Raw genomic sequence first — 16,164 nt, 5'->3', positions numbered from 1 at the left:
ATCTCAAAATATGCCGATGACACCAAACCTGGAGGAGCGGCAAACAGTGAAGATGATATGAACTGCCTGCAACAGGACAGTGATAGGCTAGCAGAATGGGCAGACAGGTGGCAGATGGAATTTAATAGTGACAAGTGTGAGGTGATGTATTTTGGCATAAGGAATAGGGAGAGGCAATATATACTTAATGGCACAGTTCTAAAGAGTGTTCTGGAATAGAGGGACTTGGGGTTCATGTGCATCAATCTTTGAAGGAGGCAAGTCATATTGCGAGAGTGGTTCGCAAAGCATATGGGATCTTGGGCTTTATAAGTAGAGGCATTGAGTACAAAAGCAGCGAAGTTATGCTGAACCATTATAAAACTCTGGTTAGGCCCCAATTGGAGTGTTGCTTCCAGTTCTGCTCAGCAGACTTTAGAAAGAATGTGAGGGTCCTTGAGAGGACGCAGAGGCGATTTACCAGAATGGATCCAGGGATGGGGGATTTTAGTTACAAGGTTAGGTTGGAAAAGCTAGGATTATTCTGCCTTTCTCAAAGGAGATTGAGTGGAGAATTGATAGAGGTGTATAACACCTCTAGAGAACAGGCCATCCTGGACTGGGTATTGTGTAATGAGAAAGGATTAGTTAACAATCTTGTTGTGTGGGGTCCCTTGGGGAAGTGCGCCCATAATATGATAAAATTCTTCATTAAGATGGAGAGTGAGAGAGTTGATTCCGAGACTCGGGTCCTGAATCTAAACAAAGAAAACTATGAAGGTATGAGGCGGGAGTTGGCTATGATAGATTGGGGAACGTTACTTAAAGGGTTGACATTGGATAGGCAATGGCTAGCATTTAAAGAGCGCATGGATGAATTACAACAATTGTTCATTCCTGTCTGTGTAAAAGTAAAACAGGAAGGGTGGCTCAACTGTGGCTTACAAAAGAAATTAAGGAAAGTATTAGATCCAAGGAGGAGAAATATAAAATGGCCAGAACAAGCAGCATACCTGAAGATTGTGAGCAGTTTGGAATTTAGCAGAGGAGGACAAAAGGATTGATTAAGAAGGGGGAAATAGAGTATGACAGTAAGCTAGCAGAGAACATAAAAACTGACTGTAAAAGCTTCTATAGATATGTGTAGAGAAAAAGATTAGTGAAGACAAATGTGGGCCCCTTACAGTCAGAAACGGGGGAATTTATAATGGGGAACAAAGAAATGGCAGACCAATTAAATACATACTTTGGATCTGTCTTCACAAAGGAGGATACAAATTATCTCCCAGAAATGCTGGGGAACATAGGGTCTAGTGAGATGGAGGAGAAGGGTCTAGGAGAAGGAGCCTTTCAGTGCAGCAGAATTTTCGGGAGCAGAGTGTGAGCGAGTGAGCATCTGGGAAAGTCAGTTTGAAAGTAAATTTAATTTCCTTTTGTTTTTCTGCGGAGGCCAGGGGGCTGCTGGGTAAGTAAAACACTTTATATTTGGGCGGTTTCTGAACCCGAGACACCACACTTGTAGTGTCTCCCACCCGCCCTCCTGCTCTAACCAAAAAAAATGGACTCGGTGGGGTGTTTATAAGGTAAGGCTTTTTCGATTTCTCTGGTTTTATTGTGATTGGTAAAAACTTTACGTTCCTTTTTCATTTAACTAAGTTTAAATTTAAGATTAATAATGGCAGGAGATCTCAGACCCGTATCATGCTCCTCTTGCTCAATGTGGGAGCTCAGGGACATGGCTGATGACCCTGACTCCTTCACGTGCAGGAAGTGTGTCCAGCTGCAGCTCTTGTTAGACGGCATGACGGCTTTCGAGCTGCGGATGGACTCACTTTGGAGCATGCGCGATGCTGAGGAGGTCGTGGATAGCACGTTTAGTGAATTGGTCACACCGCAGATTAGGATTGCTGAGGGAGAAAGGGAATGGGTGACCAAAAGGCAGAGAAAGAGCAGGAAGGCAGCGCAGGAGTCCCCTGCGGTCATCTCCCTCCAAAACAAGTATACCGTTTTGGATACTGTTGAGGGAGATGGCTCACAAGGGGAAGGCAACAGTAGCCAGGTCCATGGCACCATGGCTGGCTCTGCTGTTCAGAAGGGCGGGAAAAAGAGTGGAAGGGCGATAGTCGTAGGGGATTCGATTGTAAGGGGAGTAGATAGGCGGTTCTGTGGTCGAAAACGAGGCTCCCGAATGGTATGTTGCCTCCCAGGTGCACGGGTCAGGGACGTCTCAGATCGGCTGCAGAACATTGTAAAGGGAGAGGGTGAACAGCCAGTTGTCATTGTGCACATAGGCACTAATGATTTAGGTAAAAAACGGGATGAGGTCCTACAAGCAGAGTTTAGGGAGTTAGGAGCCAAGTTAAAAAGTAGGACCTCAGAGGTAGTAATCTCAGGATTACTACCAGTGCCACGTGATAGTCAGAGTAAAAATGAAAGAATAGCCAGGATGAATGCGTGGCTTGAGAGATGGTGCAGGAAGGAGGGGTTCAGATTTTTGGGACATTGGGACCGGTTCTGTGGGAGGTGGGACTATTACAAATTGGACGGTCTACACCTGGGCCGGACTGGAACCAATGTCCTTGGAGGTGCTTTTGCTAACGCTGTTGGGGAGGGTTTAAACTAATGTGGCAGGGGGATGGGAACCAATTGAGGTCAGTTGACAGTAAGGAGGTAGTAACAAAAGCCTGTAAGGAACTAGATAATGAAGTCAGTGTGACTAAGGGGAAGAGCAGGCAGGGAGCAGATGATGAATATAAAGGGACTGGTGGTCTGAGGTGCATTTGTTTTAATGCAAGAAGTGTAGTAGGTAAGGCAGATGAACTTAGGGCTTGGATTAGTACCTGGGAGTATGATGTTATTGCTATTACTGAGACTTGGTTGAGGGAAGGGCATGATTGGCAACTAAATAGCCCAGGATATCGATGCTTCAGGCGGGATAGAGAGGGAGGTATAAGGGGTGGAGGAGTTGCATCACTGGTCAAAGAGGATATCACAGCTGTGCTGAAGGAGGGCACGATGGAGGACTCGAGCAGTGAGGCAATATGGACAGAACACAGAAATAGGAAGGGTGCGGTAACAATGTTGGGGCTGTACTACAGGCCTCCCAACAGCGAGCGTGAGATAGAGGTACAAATATGTAAACAGATTATGGAAAGATGTAGGAGCAACAGGGTGGTGGTGATAGGAGATTTTAATTTTCCCAACATTGACTGGGATTCGCTTAGTGTTAGAGGTCCAGATGGAGCAGAATTTGTAAGGAGCATCCAGGAGGGTTTTCTAGAGCAGTATGTAAATAGTCCAACTCGGGAAGGCGCCATACTGGACCTGGTGTTGGGGAATGAGCCCGGCCAGGTTGTTGAAGTTTCAGTAGGGGACTACTTTGGGAATAGTGATCACTATTCCGTAAGCTTTAAAATACTCATGGACAAAGACGAGAGTAGTCCTAAAGGAAGAGTGCTAAATTGGGGGAAGGCCAACTGTACCAAAATTCGGCAGGAGCTGGGGAATGTAGATTGGGAGCAGCTGTTTGAAGGTAAATCCACATGTGATATGTGGGAGGCTTTTAAAGAGAGGTTGATTAGCACGCAGGAGAGACATGTTCCTGTGAAAATGAGGGATAGAAATGGCAAGATTAGGGAACCATGGATGACAGGTGAAATTGTGAGACTAGCTAAGAGGAAAAAGGAAGCATACATTAGGTCTAGGCGGCTGATGAAAGACGAAGCTTTGAAAGAATATCGGGAATGTAGGACCAATCTGAAACGAGGAATTAAGAGGGCTAAAAGGGGTCATGAAATATCTTTAGCAAACAGGGTTAAGGAAAATCCCAAAGCCTTTTATTCATATATAAGGAGAAAGAGGGTAACTAGAGAAAGGATTGGCCCACTAAAGGACAAAGGAGGAATGTTATGCTTGGACTCAGAGAAAATGGGTGAGATTCTAAACGAGTACTTTGCATCGGTATTCACCGAGGAGAGGGACATGACGGATGTTGAGGTTAGGAACAGATGTTTGATTACTCTAGGTCAAGTCGGCATAAGGAGGGAGGAAGTGTTGGGTATTCTAAAGGGCATTAAGGTGGACAAGTCCCCAGGTCCGGATGGGATCTATCCCAGGTTACTGAGGGAAGCGAGAGAGGAAATAGCTAGGGCCTTAACAGATATCTTTGCAGCATCCTTAAACACGGGTGAGGTCCCGGAGGACTGGAGAATTGCTAATGTTGTCCCCTTGTTTAAGAAGGGTAGCAGGGATAATCCAGGTAATTATAGACCGGTGAGCCTGACGTCAGTGGTAGGGAAGCTGCTGGAGAAGATACTGAGGGATAGGATCTATTCCCATTTGGAAGAAAATGGGCTCATCAGTGATAGGCAACATGGTTTTGTGCAGGGAAGGTCATGTCTTACCAACTTAATAGAATTCTTTGAGGAAGTGACAAAGTTGATTGATGAGGGAAGGGCTGTCGATGTCACATACATGGACTTCAGTAAGGCGTTTGATAAGGTTCCCCATGGCAGGCTGATGGAGAAAGTGAAGGCGCTTGGGGTCCAAGGTGTACTAGCTAGATGGATAAAGAACTGGCTGGGCAACAGGAGACAGAGAGTAGCAGTAGAAGGGAGTTTCTCAAAATGGAGACGTGTGACCAGTGGTGTTCCACAGGGATCCGTGCTGGGACCACTGTTGTTTGTGATATACATTAATGATTTGGAGGAAAGTAGAGGTGGACTGATTAGCAAGTTTGCAGACGACACTAAGATTGGTGGAGTAGCAGATAGTGAAGGGGACTGTCAGAGAATACAGCAGAATATAGATAGATTGGAGAGTTGGGCAGAGAAATGGCAGATGGAGTTCAATCAGGGCAAATGCGAGGTGATGCATTTTGGAAGATCCAATTCAAGAGTGAACTATACAGTAAATGGAAAAGTCCTGGGGAAAATTGATGTCCAGAGAGATTTGGGTGTTCAGGTCCACTGTTCCCTGAAGGTGGCAACGCAGGTAAATAGAGTGGTCAAGAAGGCATACGGCATGCTTTCCTTCATCGGACGGGGCATTGAGTACAAGAGTTGGCAGGTCATGTTACAGTTGTATAGGACTTTGGTTCGGCCACATTTGGAATACTGCGTACAGTTCTGGTCGCCACATTATCAAAAGGATGTGGATGCTTTGGAGAGGGTGCAGAGGAGGTTCACCAGGATGCTGCCTGGTATGGAGGGCGCTAGCTATGAAGAGAGGTTGAGCAGATTAGGATTATTTTCATTAGAAAGACGGAGGTTGAGGGGGGACCTGATTGAGGTGTACAAAATCATGAGAGGTATAGACAGGGTGGATAGCAAGAGGCTTTTTCCCAGAGTGGGGGTTTCAATTACTAGAGGACACGAGTTCAAAGTGAAAGGGGAAATGTTTAGGGGGGATATGCGTGGAAAGTTCTTTACGCAGAGGGTGGTGGGCACCTGGAACGCATTGCCAGCGGAGGTGGTAGATGCGGGCACGATGGAGTCTTTTAAGATGTATCTAGACAGATACATGAATGGGCAGGAAGAAAAGAGATACAGAACCTTAGAAAATAGGCGACATGTTTAGAGAGAGTATCTGGATCGGCGCAGGCTTGGAGGGCCGAAGGGCCTGTTCCTGTGCTGTAATTATCTTTGTTCTTTGTTCTTGTTCTAGGAACTGTATGAAATCAGTATTAGTAGGGAATGTTTGGGAAATTGATGGGATTGAAGGCCGATAAATCCCCAGGGCCTGATAATCTACATCCCAGAGTACTTAAGGAAGGGGTCCCTTGAAATAGCAGATGCATTTCTGGTCTTTTTTCAAACTTCGCTCGACTCTGGAACAGTTCCAATGGATTGGACGGTAGTTAATGTAACTCCACTATTTAAAAAAAGAGGCAGAAAGAAAACAGCGAATTATATACCGGTTAGCCTGACATTAGTCGTGGGGACAATGCTGGAGTCCATTATAAAAGATGTTATAGCAGAGTGCAATAATAACTCGTCTCCACTCCTAGTATTTCTAAATCCCACACATTCACTATAATGTGAACAATTATTTCCTGTTGTGTCTCTCTCAGATTTGCAAACTTCACTGTATTGGAGTGAGGTGACATCTACTGGCGGGAAGCAAGAACTGCAATCAAACAGCAGAAACTCCACAGTCTGTCAGGGTTAAAGAAACATTGCAATGTGAGGATCCAGCGAAGTGGTTTGATTGGGTAGATGGAGACATGATTCCACTTGTGGTGGTGTCTGAAGCAAAGGCCAGAAATACAAAATTGTCATTAATAAAAGAAATGAGGAATTCATGAAAAACGTAGTAACGTAGTGAATGGTTAGAATGTGGACAGAATAGAAAGTGAGATTGGATGGACAGAAGCAGTCTGAAAGGATGGCTGAAACAAAAGGTGAGTGCCCTGAAACGTTAACTGTGTTTCTCACAGCACAGATGCTGCCAGAGCTGCTGAACATTTCCAGCACTTTATGTTTTTATTTCAGCATTTGCAGGATGTTGCTTTGATCTGAAAAAAAATGGATGATTGGCTGGGGGGTTCCAGTGAAATTCCACAGCAGCTAATAAAGCCTGACTTGTCAGTGGCTCGTTGGTCTAGGGGTATGATTCTCGCTTCGGGAAAACAGTTAATTAACTTGTGAGAGATCCTGAGTTCAAGTGTCGGACGAGCCCTGGTGTGCTGGCATTTTTAGATTAAGGTTATCTATTGGTTTCAGCCTTGCAGAAGGTGGAATTGACTTCCAAACAGAGCTGGCATGAGGACCAGACAACTGGATTCAAAGAGCTTGTCGGCAAAATTGCAATTAACTAAATGTACAGATCGCCAAGTGGGAATATAAAGTTGTTGCTATAATAGTGACCTCACTCCAAAAACAACAGGACTGGGTTCTGGACTGGAATGGAATGGAATTCTTCAGTGTTTCTGTTGTTTGGCTTGCATTGACTCATCGATTTTCTTGTTTTTCACTTTGTCGATGCCTTTGAATAATTGTGGATCCTTCTTCAGGGTGTCTTCTTTCACCAGGTAGTTCTGACCTCTAATGATGTTGATTGTAATCAGCTTCAATTCGCTGATAGTTTTGGAAGTGAGCAGATTTCCTTTGCTTGAGTCTACAACATGGAACTCAGTCTGACATGTGGACCCATGGGAGGATTTGAATGCCATCCCTGCGTTGGAGTTGCATCCATCCAATAAGAGACCGAGTAGAAGTGACAGTTCTGTCAGTCGAATATGAGACTTTTAATGGCAGGGTTGTGAGTTTGAGTGCCATTCTGTTTTTCCCTTTTGTAAGGCTTCATGAGCAGAGAGTACAGGGAGTGTTTGAAATGAGCAAGTCTCGTTTGATTCAGGACTCTTACCTCTCAGCAGCATCTCACTATGAAAGATTGAATTTGATCTCATTTCATTCTCAGCTCGGGGTCTGTGCGGCTCAGTGGCACTTCTGGCTGTCTCCCGCTTCACAATCCATCAGTACTGAGAAAGCAATGGGGAATATTACTCACATGTTGTGTTCTTTAATTTTTTGGAAAACTTGAATGTATGTATTTTCTTCCAAAACAAGGACACCAAGCCACTGTTAATGTCGGGCTGAAATAGCTCAGTTGGAAGAGCGTTAGACTGAAGATTTAAAAGTCCCTGGTTCAATCCTGGGTTTCAGCAATTTTGCTTCCTTATGCGTCCCTTGCCTTGGTTCTGATTTTCCAGTTGCACAATTTACTTTGAAATTATTTACCAAGCACCAGTGGATTGAATTTGAGAAACAACACAGAGTCATTTACAGCACAGAAGGTGGTCGTTTGGCCTATCACGTCCATGCTGGCTCTCCCCGGAGCAATCTAGTCAGTTCCACTCACCAGCTCGGTCCCTTTCCTCCTGCAAGTTTCTTTCCTTCAAGTATCCATCTAATTTCCTTTTCAAATCATTGATTGTCTCTGCTTCCACCACACTCGTGGGCCAAGACATTACTACCCACAGCATAAAAATGTTCCACCTCATCAAGGATGGGAAATACTTATATCATCTATATTTGCTTATTCTCTCTTTCTATGAGAATAGACTGACAGTCAACATGAAAGGAAACCCAAAAATCTTCGAGCAGCATGTAAATGATTAGTGGGTAGTAAGAGGTTGAGTCGGGCCTATGAGCGACAAAAAGGATAATATAAGCTTAGAGGTGCAGGGCAATGTTAATCTACTTAATGAGTACTTTGTATCAGTGATCACTAAGGAAGTGGAATTTGACAAAATATCAGTCGAAGTGAAGAGAGTAGAGGCAATGGAGAGAGTACAAATTAGGAGAGGGAGGTACTAAAAAGGCTGGCTGTGCTTAGGGAAGATAAATCACCTGGTCCGGATGGCTCTCATCCCAAGTTGCGAAAGGAAATGCGGATGCAGATAACGGAAGGGCTTGCTATAATCTTCCAATCTTACCTGGATACGGGGGAGGTGCCAGAGGATTAAACAGTGGCAAATGCGACACCCTTATTCAAGAAAGGGTGTAAGGACAGTCCGGGTAACTACAGGCTAGTTAGATTAACAGCAGCGGTGGGTAAGGTTTTGGAAAGAATAATCAGGGTAAAAAATCAACAGTCACTTGGAGAGGTTCGAGTTAATTAAGGAGAGTGAGCATGGATTTATAAATGGGAGTTCATGCTTGACTAATCTAACTGCATTTTTTGATGAACTAACAGAGCAGGTTGATGAAGGGAATGCAGTGGATGTTGTTTATATGGATTTTAAGGAAGCGTTTGACAAGGTACCACATAAAAGGGCGGTGAACAAAATTGAGGTTCTTGGTATCGGAGGGTCAGTGTCCAATTGGATAGAAAATTGGTTTAAGGACAGAAAACAGCGAGTCTTATTAAATGGTTCTTTGTCAGACTGGAGGATAGTCGACAGTGGTGTTCCCCAAGGGTCAGTGCTAGAACCACTGCTTTTTTTGCTCAAGGTAATTGACTTGGATCTTGGAATACAGAGTAGAATCTCAAAATATGCCGATGACACCAAACCTGGAGGAGCGGCAAACAGTGAAGATGATATGAACTGCCTGCAACAGGACAGTGATAGGCGAGCAGAATGGGCAGACAGGTGGCAGATGGAATTTAATAGTGACAAGTGTGAGGTGATGTATTTTGGCATAACGAATAGGGAGAGGCAATATATACTTAATGGCACAGTTCTAAAGAGTGTTCTGGAATAGAGGGACTTGGGGTTCATGTGCATCAATCTTTGAAGGAGGCAAGTCATATTGCGAGAGTGGTTCGCAAAGCATATGGGATCTTGGGCTTTATAAGTAGAGGCATTGAGTACAAAAGCAGGGAAGTTATGCTGAACCATTATAAAACTCTGGTTAGGCCCCAATTGGAGTGTTGCTTCCAGTTCTGCTCAGCAGACTTTAGAAAGAATGTGAGGGTCCTTGAGAGGACGCAGAGGCGATTTACCAGAATGGATCCAGGGATGGGGGATTTTAGTTACAAGGTTAGGTTGGAAAAGCTAGGATTATTCTGCCTTTCTCAAAGGAGATTGAGTGGAGAATTGATAGAGGTGTATAACACCTCTAGAGAACAGGCCATCCTGGACTGGGTATTGTGTAATGAGAAAGGATTAGTTAACTTTCTTGTTGTGTGGGGTCCCTTGGGGAAGTGCGCCCATAATATGATAAAATTCTTCAATAAGATGGAGAGTGAGAGAGTTGATTCCGAGACTCGGGTCCTGAATCTAAACAAAGGAAACTATGAAGGTATGAGGCGGGAGTTGGCGATGATAGATTGGGGAACGTTACTTAAAGGGTTGACAGTGGATAGGCAATGGCTAGCATTTAAAGAGCGCATGGATGAATTACAACAATTGTTCATTCCTGTCTGTGCAAAAGTAAAACAGGAAGGGTGGCTCAACTGTGGCTTACAAAAGAAATTAAGGAAAGTATTAGATCCAAGGAGGAGAAATATAAAATGGCCAGAACAAGCAGCAAACCTGAAGATTGTGAGCAGTTTGGAATTTAGCAGAGGAGGACAAAAGGATTGATTAAGAAGGGGGAAATAGAGTATGAGAGTAAGCTAGCAGAGAACATAAAAACTGACTGTAAAAGCTTCTATAGATATGTGTAGAGAAAAAGAGTGGTGAAGACAAATGTGGGCCCCTTACAGTCAGAAACGGGGGAATTTATAATGGGGAACAAAGAAATGGCAGACCAATTAAATACATACTTTGGATCTGTCTTCACAAAGGAGGATACAAATTATCTCCCAGAAATGTTGGGGAACATAGGGTCTAGTGAGAAGGAGGAACTGTATGAAATCTGTATTAGTAGGGAATATTTGGGAAATTGATGGGATTCAAGGCCGATAAATCCCCAGGGCCTGATAATCTACATCCCAGAGTACTTAAGGAAGTGGCCCTTGAAATAGCAGATGCATTTCTGGTCTTTTTTCAAAATTCTATCGACTCTGGAACAGTTCCAATGGATTGGACGGTAGTTAATGTAACTCCACTATTTTAAAAAAGAGGCAGAAAGAAAACAGCGAATTATATACCGGTTAGCGAGGCCTGGACAAGGTATGCCAGCCAAGAGCGACGTCTCAATTCATTCCATCTTCGCTGCCTTCGGAGAATACTTGGCATCAGGTGGCAGGACTATATCTCCAACACAGAAGTCCTTGAAGCGGCCAACACCCCCAGCTTATACACACGACTGAGTCAGCGGCGCTTGAGATGGCTTGGCCATGTGAGCCGCATGGAAGATGGCAGGATCCCCAAAGACACATTGTACAGCGAGCTCGCCACTGGTATCAGAACCACCGGCCGTCCATGTCTCCGCTATAAAGACGTCTGCAAACGCGACATGAAATCGTGTGACATTGATCACAAGTCGTGGGAGTCAGTTGCCAGCATTCGCCAGAGCTGGCGGGCAACCATAAAGACAGGGCTAAATTGAGGCGAGTCGAAGAGACTAAGTAGTTGGCAGGAAAAAAGACAGAGGCGCAAGGGGAGAGCCAACTTTGCAACAGCCCCGACAAACAAATTTCTCTGCAGCACCTGTGGAAGAGCCTGTCACTCCAGAATTGGCCTTTATAGCCACTCCAGGCGCTGCTTCACAAACCACTGACCACCTCCAGGCGCATATCCATTGTCTCTCGAGATAAGGAGGCCCAAAAGAAGCCTGACATCAGTCGTGGGGAAAATGCTGGAGTCCATTATAAAAGATGTTATAGCAGAGTGCAATAATAACTCGTCTCCACTCCTAGTATTTCTAAATCCCACACATTCACTATAATGTGAACAATTATTTCCTGTTGTGTCTCTCTCAGATTTGTAAACTTCACTGTATTGGAGTGAGGTGACATCTACTGGCGGGAAGCAAGAACTGCAATCAAGCAGCAGAAACTCCACAGTCTGTCAGGGTGAAAGAAACATTGCAATGTGAGGATACAGCGAAGTGGTTTGATTGGGTAGATGGAGACATGATTCCACTTGTGGTGGTGTCTGAAGCAAAGGCCAGAAATACAAAATTGTCATTAATAAAAGAAATGAGGAATTCATGAAAAATGTAGTAACGTAGTGAATGGTAAGAATGTGGATAGGATAGAAAGTGAGATTGGATGGACAGAAGCAGTCTGAAAGGATGGCTAAACAAAAGATGAGTGCCCTGAAACGTTAACTGTGTTTCTCACAGCACAGATGCTGCCAGAGCTGCTGAACATTTCCAGCACTTTCTGTTTTTATTTCAGCATTTGCAGGATGTTGCTTTGATTTGAAAAAAAATGGATGATTGGCTGGGGGGTTCCAGTGAAATTCCACAGCAGCTAATAAAGCCTGATCTGTCCGCGGCTCGTTGGTCTAGGGGTATGATCCTCGCTTAGGGAGTATGGTTAATTAACATGCGAGAAATCCCGGGTTCAAGTCCCGGACGAGCCCTGGTCTGCTGGCATTTTTAGATTAAGGTTATCTATTGGTTTCAGCCTTGCAGAAGGCGGAATTGACTTCCATCCGGAGCTGGCTTGAGGACAAGACAACTGGATTCAAAGAGCTTGTCGACAAAATTGTAATTAACTAAATGTACAGATAGCCAAGTGGGAATATAAAGTTGTTGCTGGAATTGTGACCTGACTCCAAAAACATCTGGACTGGACTGGAATGGAATTGAATTCTTCAGTGTTTCTGTTGTTTGTCTTGCATTGACTCATCGATTTTCTTGTTTTTCACTTTGTCGATGCCTTTGAATAATTGTGGATCCTTCTTCAGGGTGTCTTCTTTCACCAGGTAGTTCTGACCTCTGATGATGTTGATTGTAATCAGCTTCAATTCGCTGATAGTTTTGGAAGTGAGCAGATTTCCTTTGCTTGAGTCTACAACATGGAACTCAGTCTGACATGTGGACCCATGGGAGGATTTGAATGCCATCCCTGCGTTGGAGTTGCATCCATCCAATAAGAGACCGAGTAGAAGTGACAGTTCTGTCAGTCGAATATGAGACTTTTAATGGCAGGGTTGTGAGTTTGAGTGCCATTCTGTTTTTCCCTTTTTTAAGGCTTCATGAGCAGAGAGTACAGGGAGTGTTTGAAATGAGCAAGTCTCGCTTTGATTCAGGACTCTTACCTCTCAGCAGCATCTCACTATGAAAGATTGAATTTGATCTCATTTCATTCTCAGCTCGGGGTCTGTGCGGCTCAGTGGCACTTCTGGCTGTCTCCCGCTTCACAATCCATCAGTACTGAGAAAGCAATGGGGAATATTACTCACATGTTGTGTTCTTTAATTTTTTGGAAAACTTGAATGCATGTATTTTCTTCCAAAACAAGAATAACAAGCCACTGTTAATGTCGGGTTGAAATAGCTCAGTTGGGAAAGCGTTAAACTGAAAATCTAAAGGTTGTTGGTTCAATCCTGGGTTTCAGCAATTTTGCTTCCTTATGCGTCCCTTGCCTTGGTTCTGATTTTCCAGTTGCACAATTTACTTTGAGATGATTTACCAAGCACCAGTGGATTGAATTTGAGAAACAACACAGAGTCATTTACAGCATAGAAGGTGGTCGTTTGGCCTATCATGTCCATGCTGGCTCTCCCCGGAGCAATCTAGTCAGTTCCACTCACCAGCTCGATCCCTTTCCTCCTGCAAGTTTCTTTCCTTCAAGTATCCATCTAATTTCCTTTTCAAATCTTCGATTGTCTCTGCTTCCACCACACTTGTGGGCCAAGTCATTACCACCCACAACATAAGAAAGTTCCACCTCATCAAGGATGGGAAATACTTACATCTTCTATATTTGCTTATTCTCTATTTCTATGAGAATAGACTGGCAGTCAACATGAAAGGAAACCCAAAAATCTTCTAGCAGCATGTAAATGATAAGTGGGTAGTAAGAGGTTGAGTCGGGCCTAATAGGGACAAAAAGGATAATATAAGCTTAGAGGTGCAGGGCAATGTTAATCTACTTAATGAGTACTTTGTATCAGTGATCACTAAGGAAGTGGAATTTGACAAAATATCAGTCGAAGTGAAGAGAGTAGAGTCAATGGAGAGATTACAAATTGAGAGAGGGAGGTACTAAAAAGGCTGGCTGTGCTTAGGGTAGATAAATCACCTGGTCTGGATGGCTGGCATCCCAGGCTGCGAAAGGAAATGCGGATGCAGATAATGGAAGAGTTTGCCATAATCTTCCAATCTTCCCTGGATACTGGGGAGGTGCCAGGAGTAAACAATGGCAAATCCGACGCCCTTATTCAAGAAAGTGTGTAAGGACAGTCCGGCTAACTACAGGCTAGTTAGATTAACAGCAGCGGTGGGTAAGGTTTTAGAAAGAATAATCAGGGTAAAAAATCAACAGTCACTTTTAGAGGTTCGAGTTAATTAAGTAGAGTGAGCATGGATTTATAAATGGGAGTTCATGCTTGACTAATCTAACTGCATTTTTTGATGAACTAACAGAGCAGCTTGATGAAGGGAATGCAGTGGATGTTGTTTATATGGATTTTAAGGAAGCGTTTGACAAGGTACCACATAAAAGTGGGGTTTCCAAAATTGAGGTTCGTGGTATAGGAGGGTCAGTGTCCAATTGGATAGAAAATTGGTTTAAGGACAGAAAACAGGGAGTCTTATGAAATGATTCTTTGTCAGACTGGAGGATAGTCGACAGAGGTGTTCCCCAAGGGTCAGTGCTAGAACCACTGCTTTTTTTGCGAAAGATAAATGACTTGGATCTTGGAATATTGAGTAGAATCTCAAAATATCCCGATGACAATAAACTTGGAGGAGTGGCAAACAGTGAAGATGATATGAACTGCCTGCAACAGGACAATGATAGGCTAGCAGAATGTGCAGACAGGTGGCAGATGGAATTTAATAGTGACAAGTGTGAGGTGATGTATTTTGGCATAAGGAATAGGGAGAGGCAATATTTACTTAATGGCACAGTTCTAAAGTGTGTGTTGGAATAGAGGGACTTGGGGTTCATGTGTATCAATCTTTGAAGGTGGGAAGACATATTGCAAGAGTGGTTAGCAAAGCATATGGGATCTTGGGCTTGAAAAAAAGAGGCATTGAGTACAAAGCAGGGAAGTTATGCTGAACCATTCTAAAGCTCTGGTTAGGCCCCAGTTGGAGTGTTGCTTCCAGTTTTGCTTACCACACTTAAGAAAGAATGTGAGCGTCCTTGAGAGGATGCTGAGGAAATTCACCAGAATGGATCCAGGGATGGAGGATTTTAGTTACAAGGTTAGGTTGGAAAAGCTAGGGTTGTTCTACCTGCATCAAAGGAGAGTGAGGGGAGAATTGATAGATGTGTTTTCGGCGATGACAGTTTTAAATAAATTGGCAAGGAAACATTGTTCCCGTTAACTATTGGTACAAGGACTAGGGGACACAGATTGAAGGTTTTGGACAGGAGATACAGGGGGAATGTGCGCAAGAACTTTTTTACACTGATTGGTGATGATCTGTAACTCGCTGCCCAAGAGGGCGGTGGAAATGGAGACAATCGAGGATTACAAAAGGAATTTGAATGGGCACTTGAAGGAAATAAGTTTACAGGGCTATGGGGATCGAGCAGACAAGTAATAGCTCGTCTCCACTCCTAGTATTTCTAAATCCCACACATTCACTATAATGTGAACAATTCTTTCCTGTTGTGTCTCTCTCAGATTTGTAAACTTCACTGTATTGGAGTGAAGTGACATCTACTGGCAAGAAACAAGAACTGCCGTGATGAGATCAGCCATGATTTTATTGAACGGCAGAGCAGGCTCGAGTGGCTGAGTTGCCGACTCCGGCTCCTCGTTCTTATGTTCATAGAATCATGCAGCACAGAAGGAGGCCATTCGGCCCCATTGTGCCTCTGCTGACTCTCTGACAAAAAGATGCAATTAGTCCAACCCCCTGCCTATTTCCCCATAATCCTGGAGAATTTCACTTTGAAATATTTGTCCAATTCCTTTATGAAAGTTATAATTGAATCTGTTTCCACCACCCTGTCAGACAATTCATTCCAAATCCGAATCAGTTACTGGGTAAAAAGATCTCTCCTCACCTCCCCTTGACATTTTTGGCCAATTATTTTAAATCTGTGTCCTCTGGTTACTGACCCCCAGGACATTGGAAACTGTTTCTCCCTCTCTGCCCTATGAAAATCCTTCATGATTCTGAACACCTCTATTAAATCTTCCCTTAACCTTCTCTACTCTGAGGAGAACAATCCCAGCTTCACCAGCCTGTCCAGAGAACTGACACCCCTCATCTCTGGTATCATTCTAGTAAATCTCCTCTGAACTGTCTCAGAAGCTTTGATGTCCTTTCTAAAGCCTGGTGCCCAGAACTGGACACATTACTCGAGCTGAGATCGAGCCAGCGACGCCAACATCCCACGAACGAATAAAAAAACGCTCCCGAACCAGTCCCCAATTCTTAAGCATTTATCGACGTTCCCTGCCCAGTCCCCAAATCTTATTCATTTAGAAACGCTCCCTGCCCAGTCTCCAACTCTTATTCAATTATCGACACTCCCTGCCCAGTCCCCAATTCTTATCCATTTACAGACGCTTCCTGACCAGTACCCAAATCTTATTCATTTAGAGACGCTCCCTGCCCAGTCCCCCAATTCTTATCCATTTGCAGACGCTCCCTGCCCAGTCCCCAATTCTTATCCATTTACAGACGCTCCCTGACCAGTACCCAAATTTTATTCATT

Source organism: Heterodontus francisci, chromosome 50 (assembly GCF_036365525.1).
Source record: "Heterodontus francisci isolate sHetFra1 chromosome 50, sHetFra1.hap1, whole genome shotgun sequence".
Taxonomy (NCBI): Eukaryota; Metazoa; Chordata; class Chondrichthyes; order Heterodontiformes; family Heterodontidae; genus Heterodontus; species Heterodontus francisci.
Note: the sequence above shows the minus strand (reverse complement) of the source record.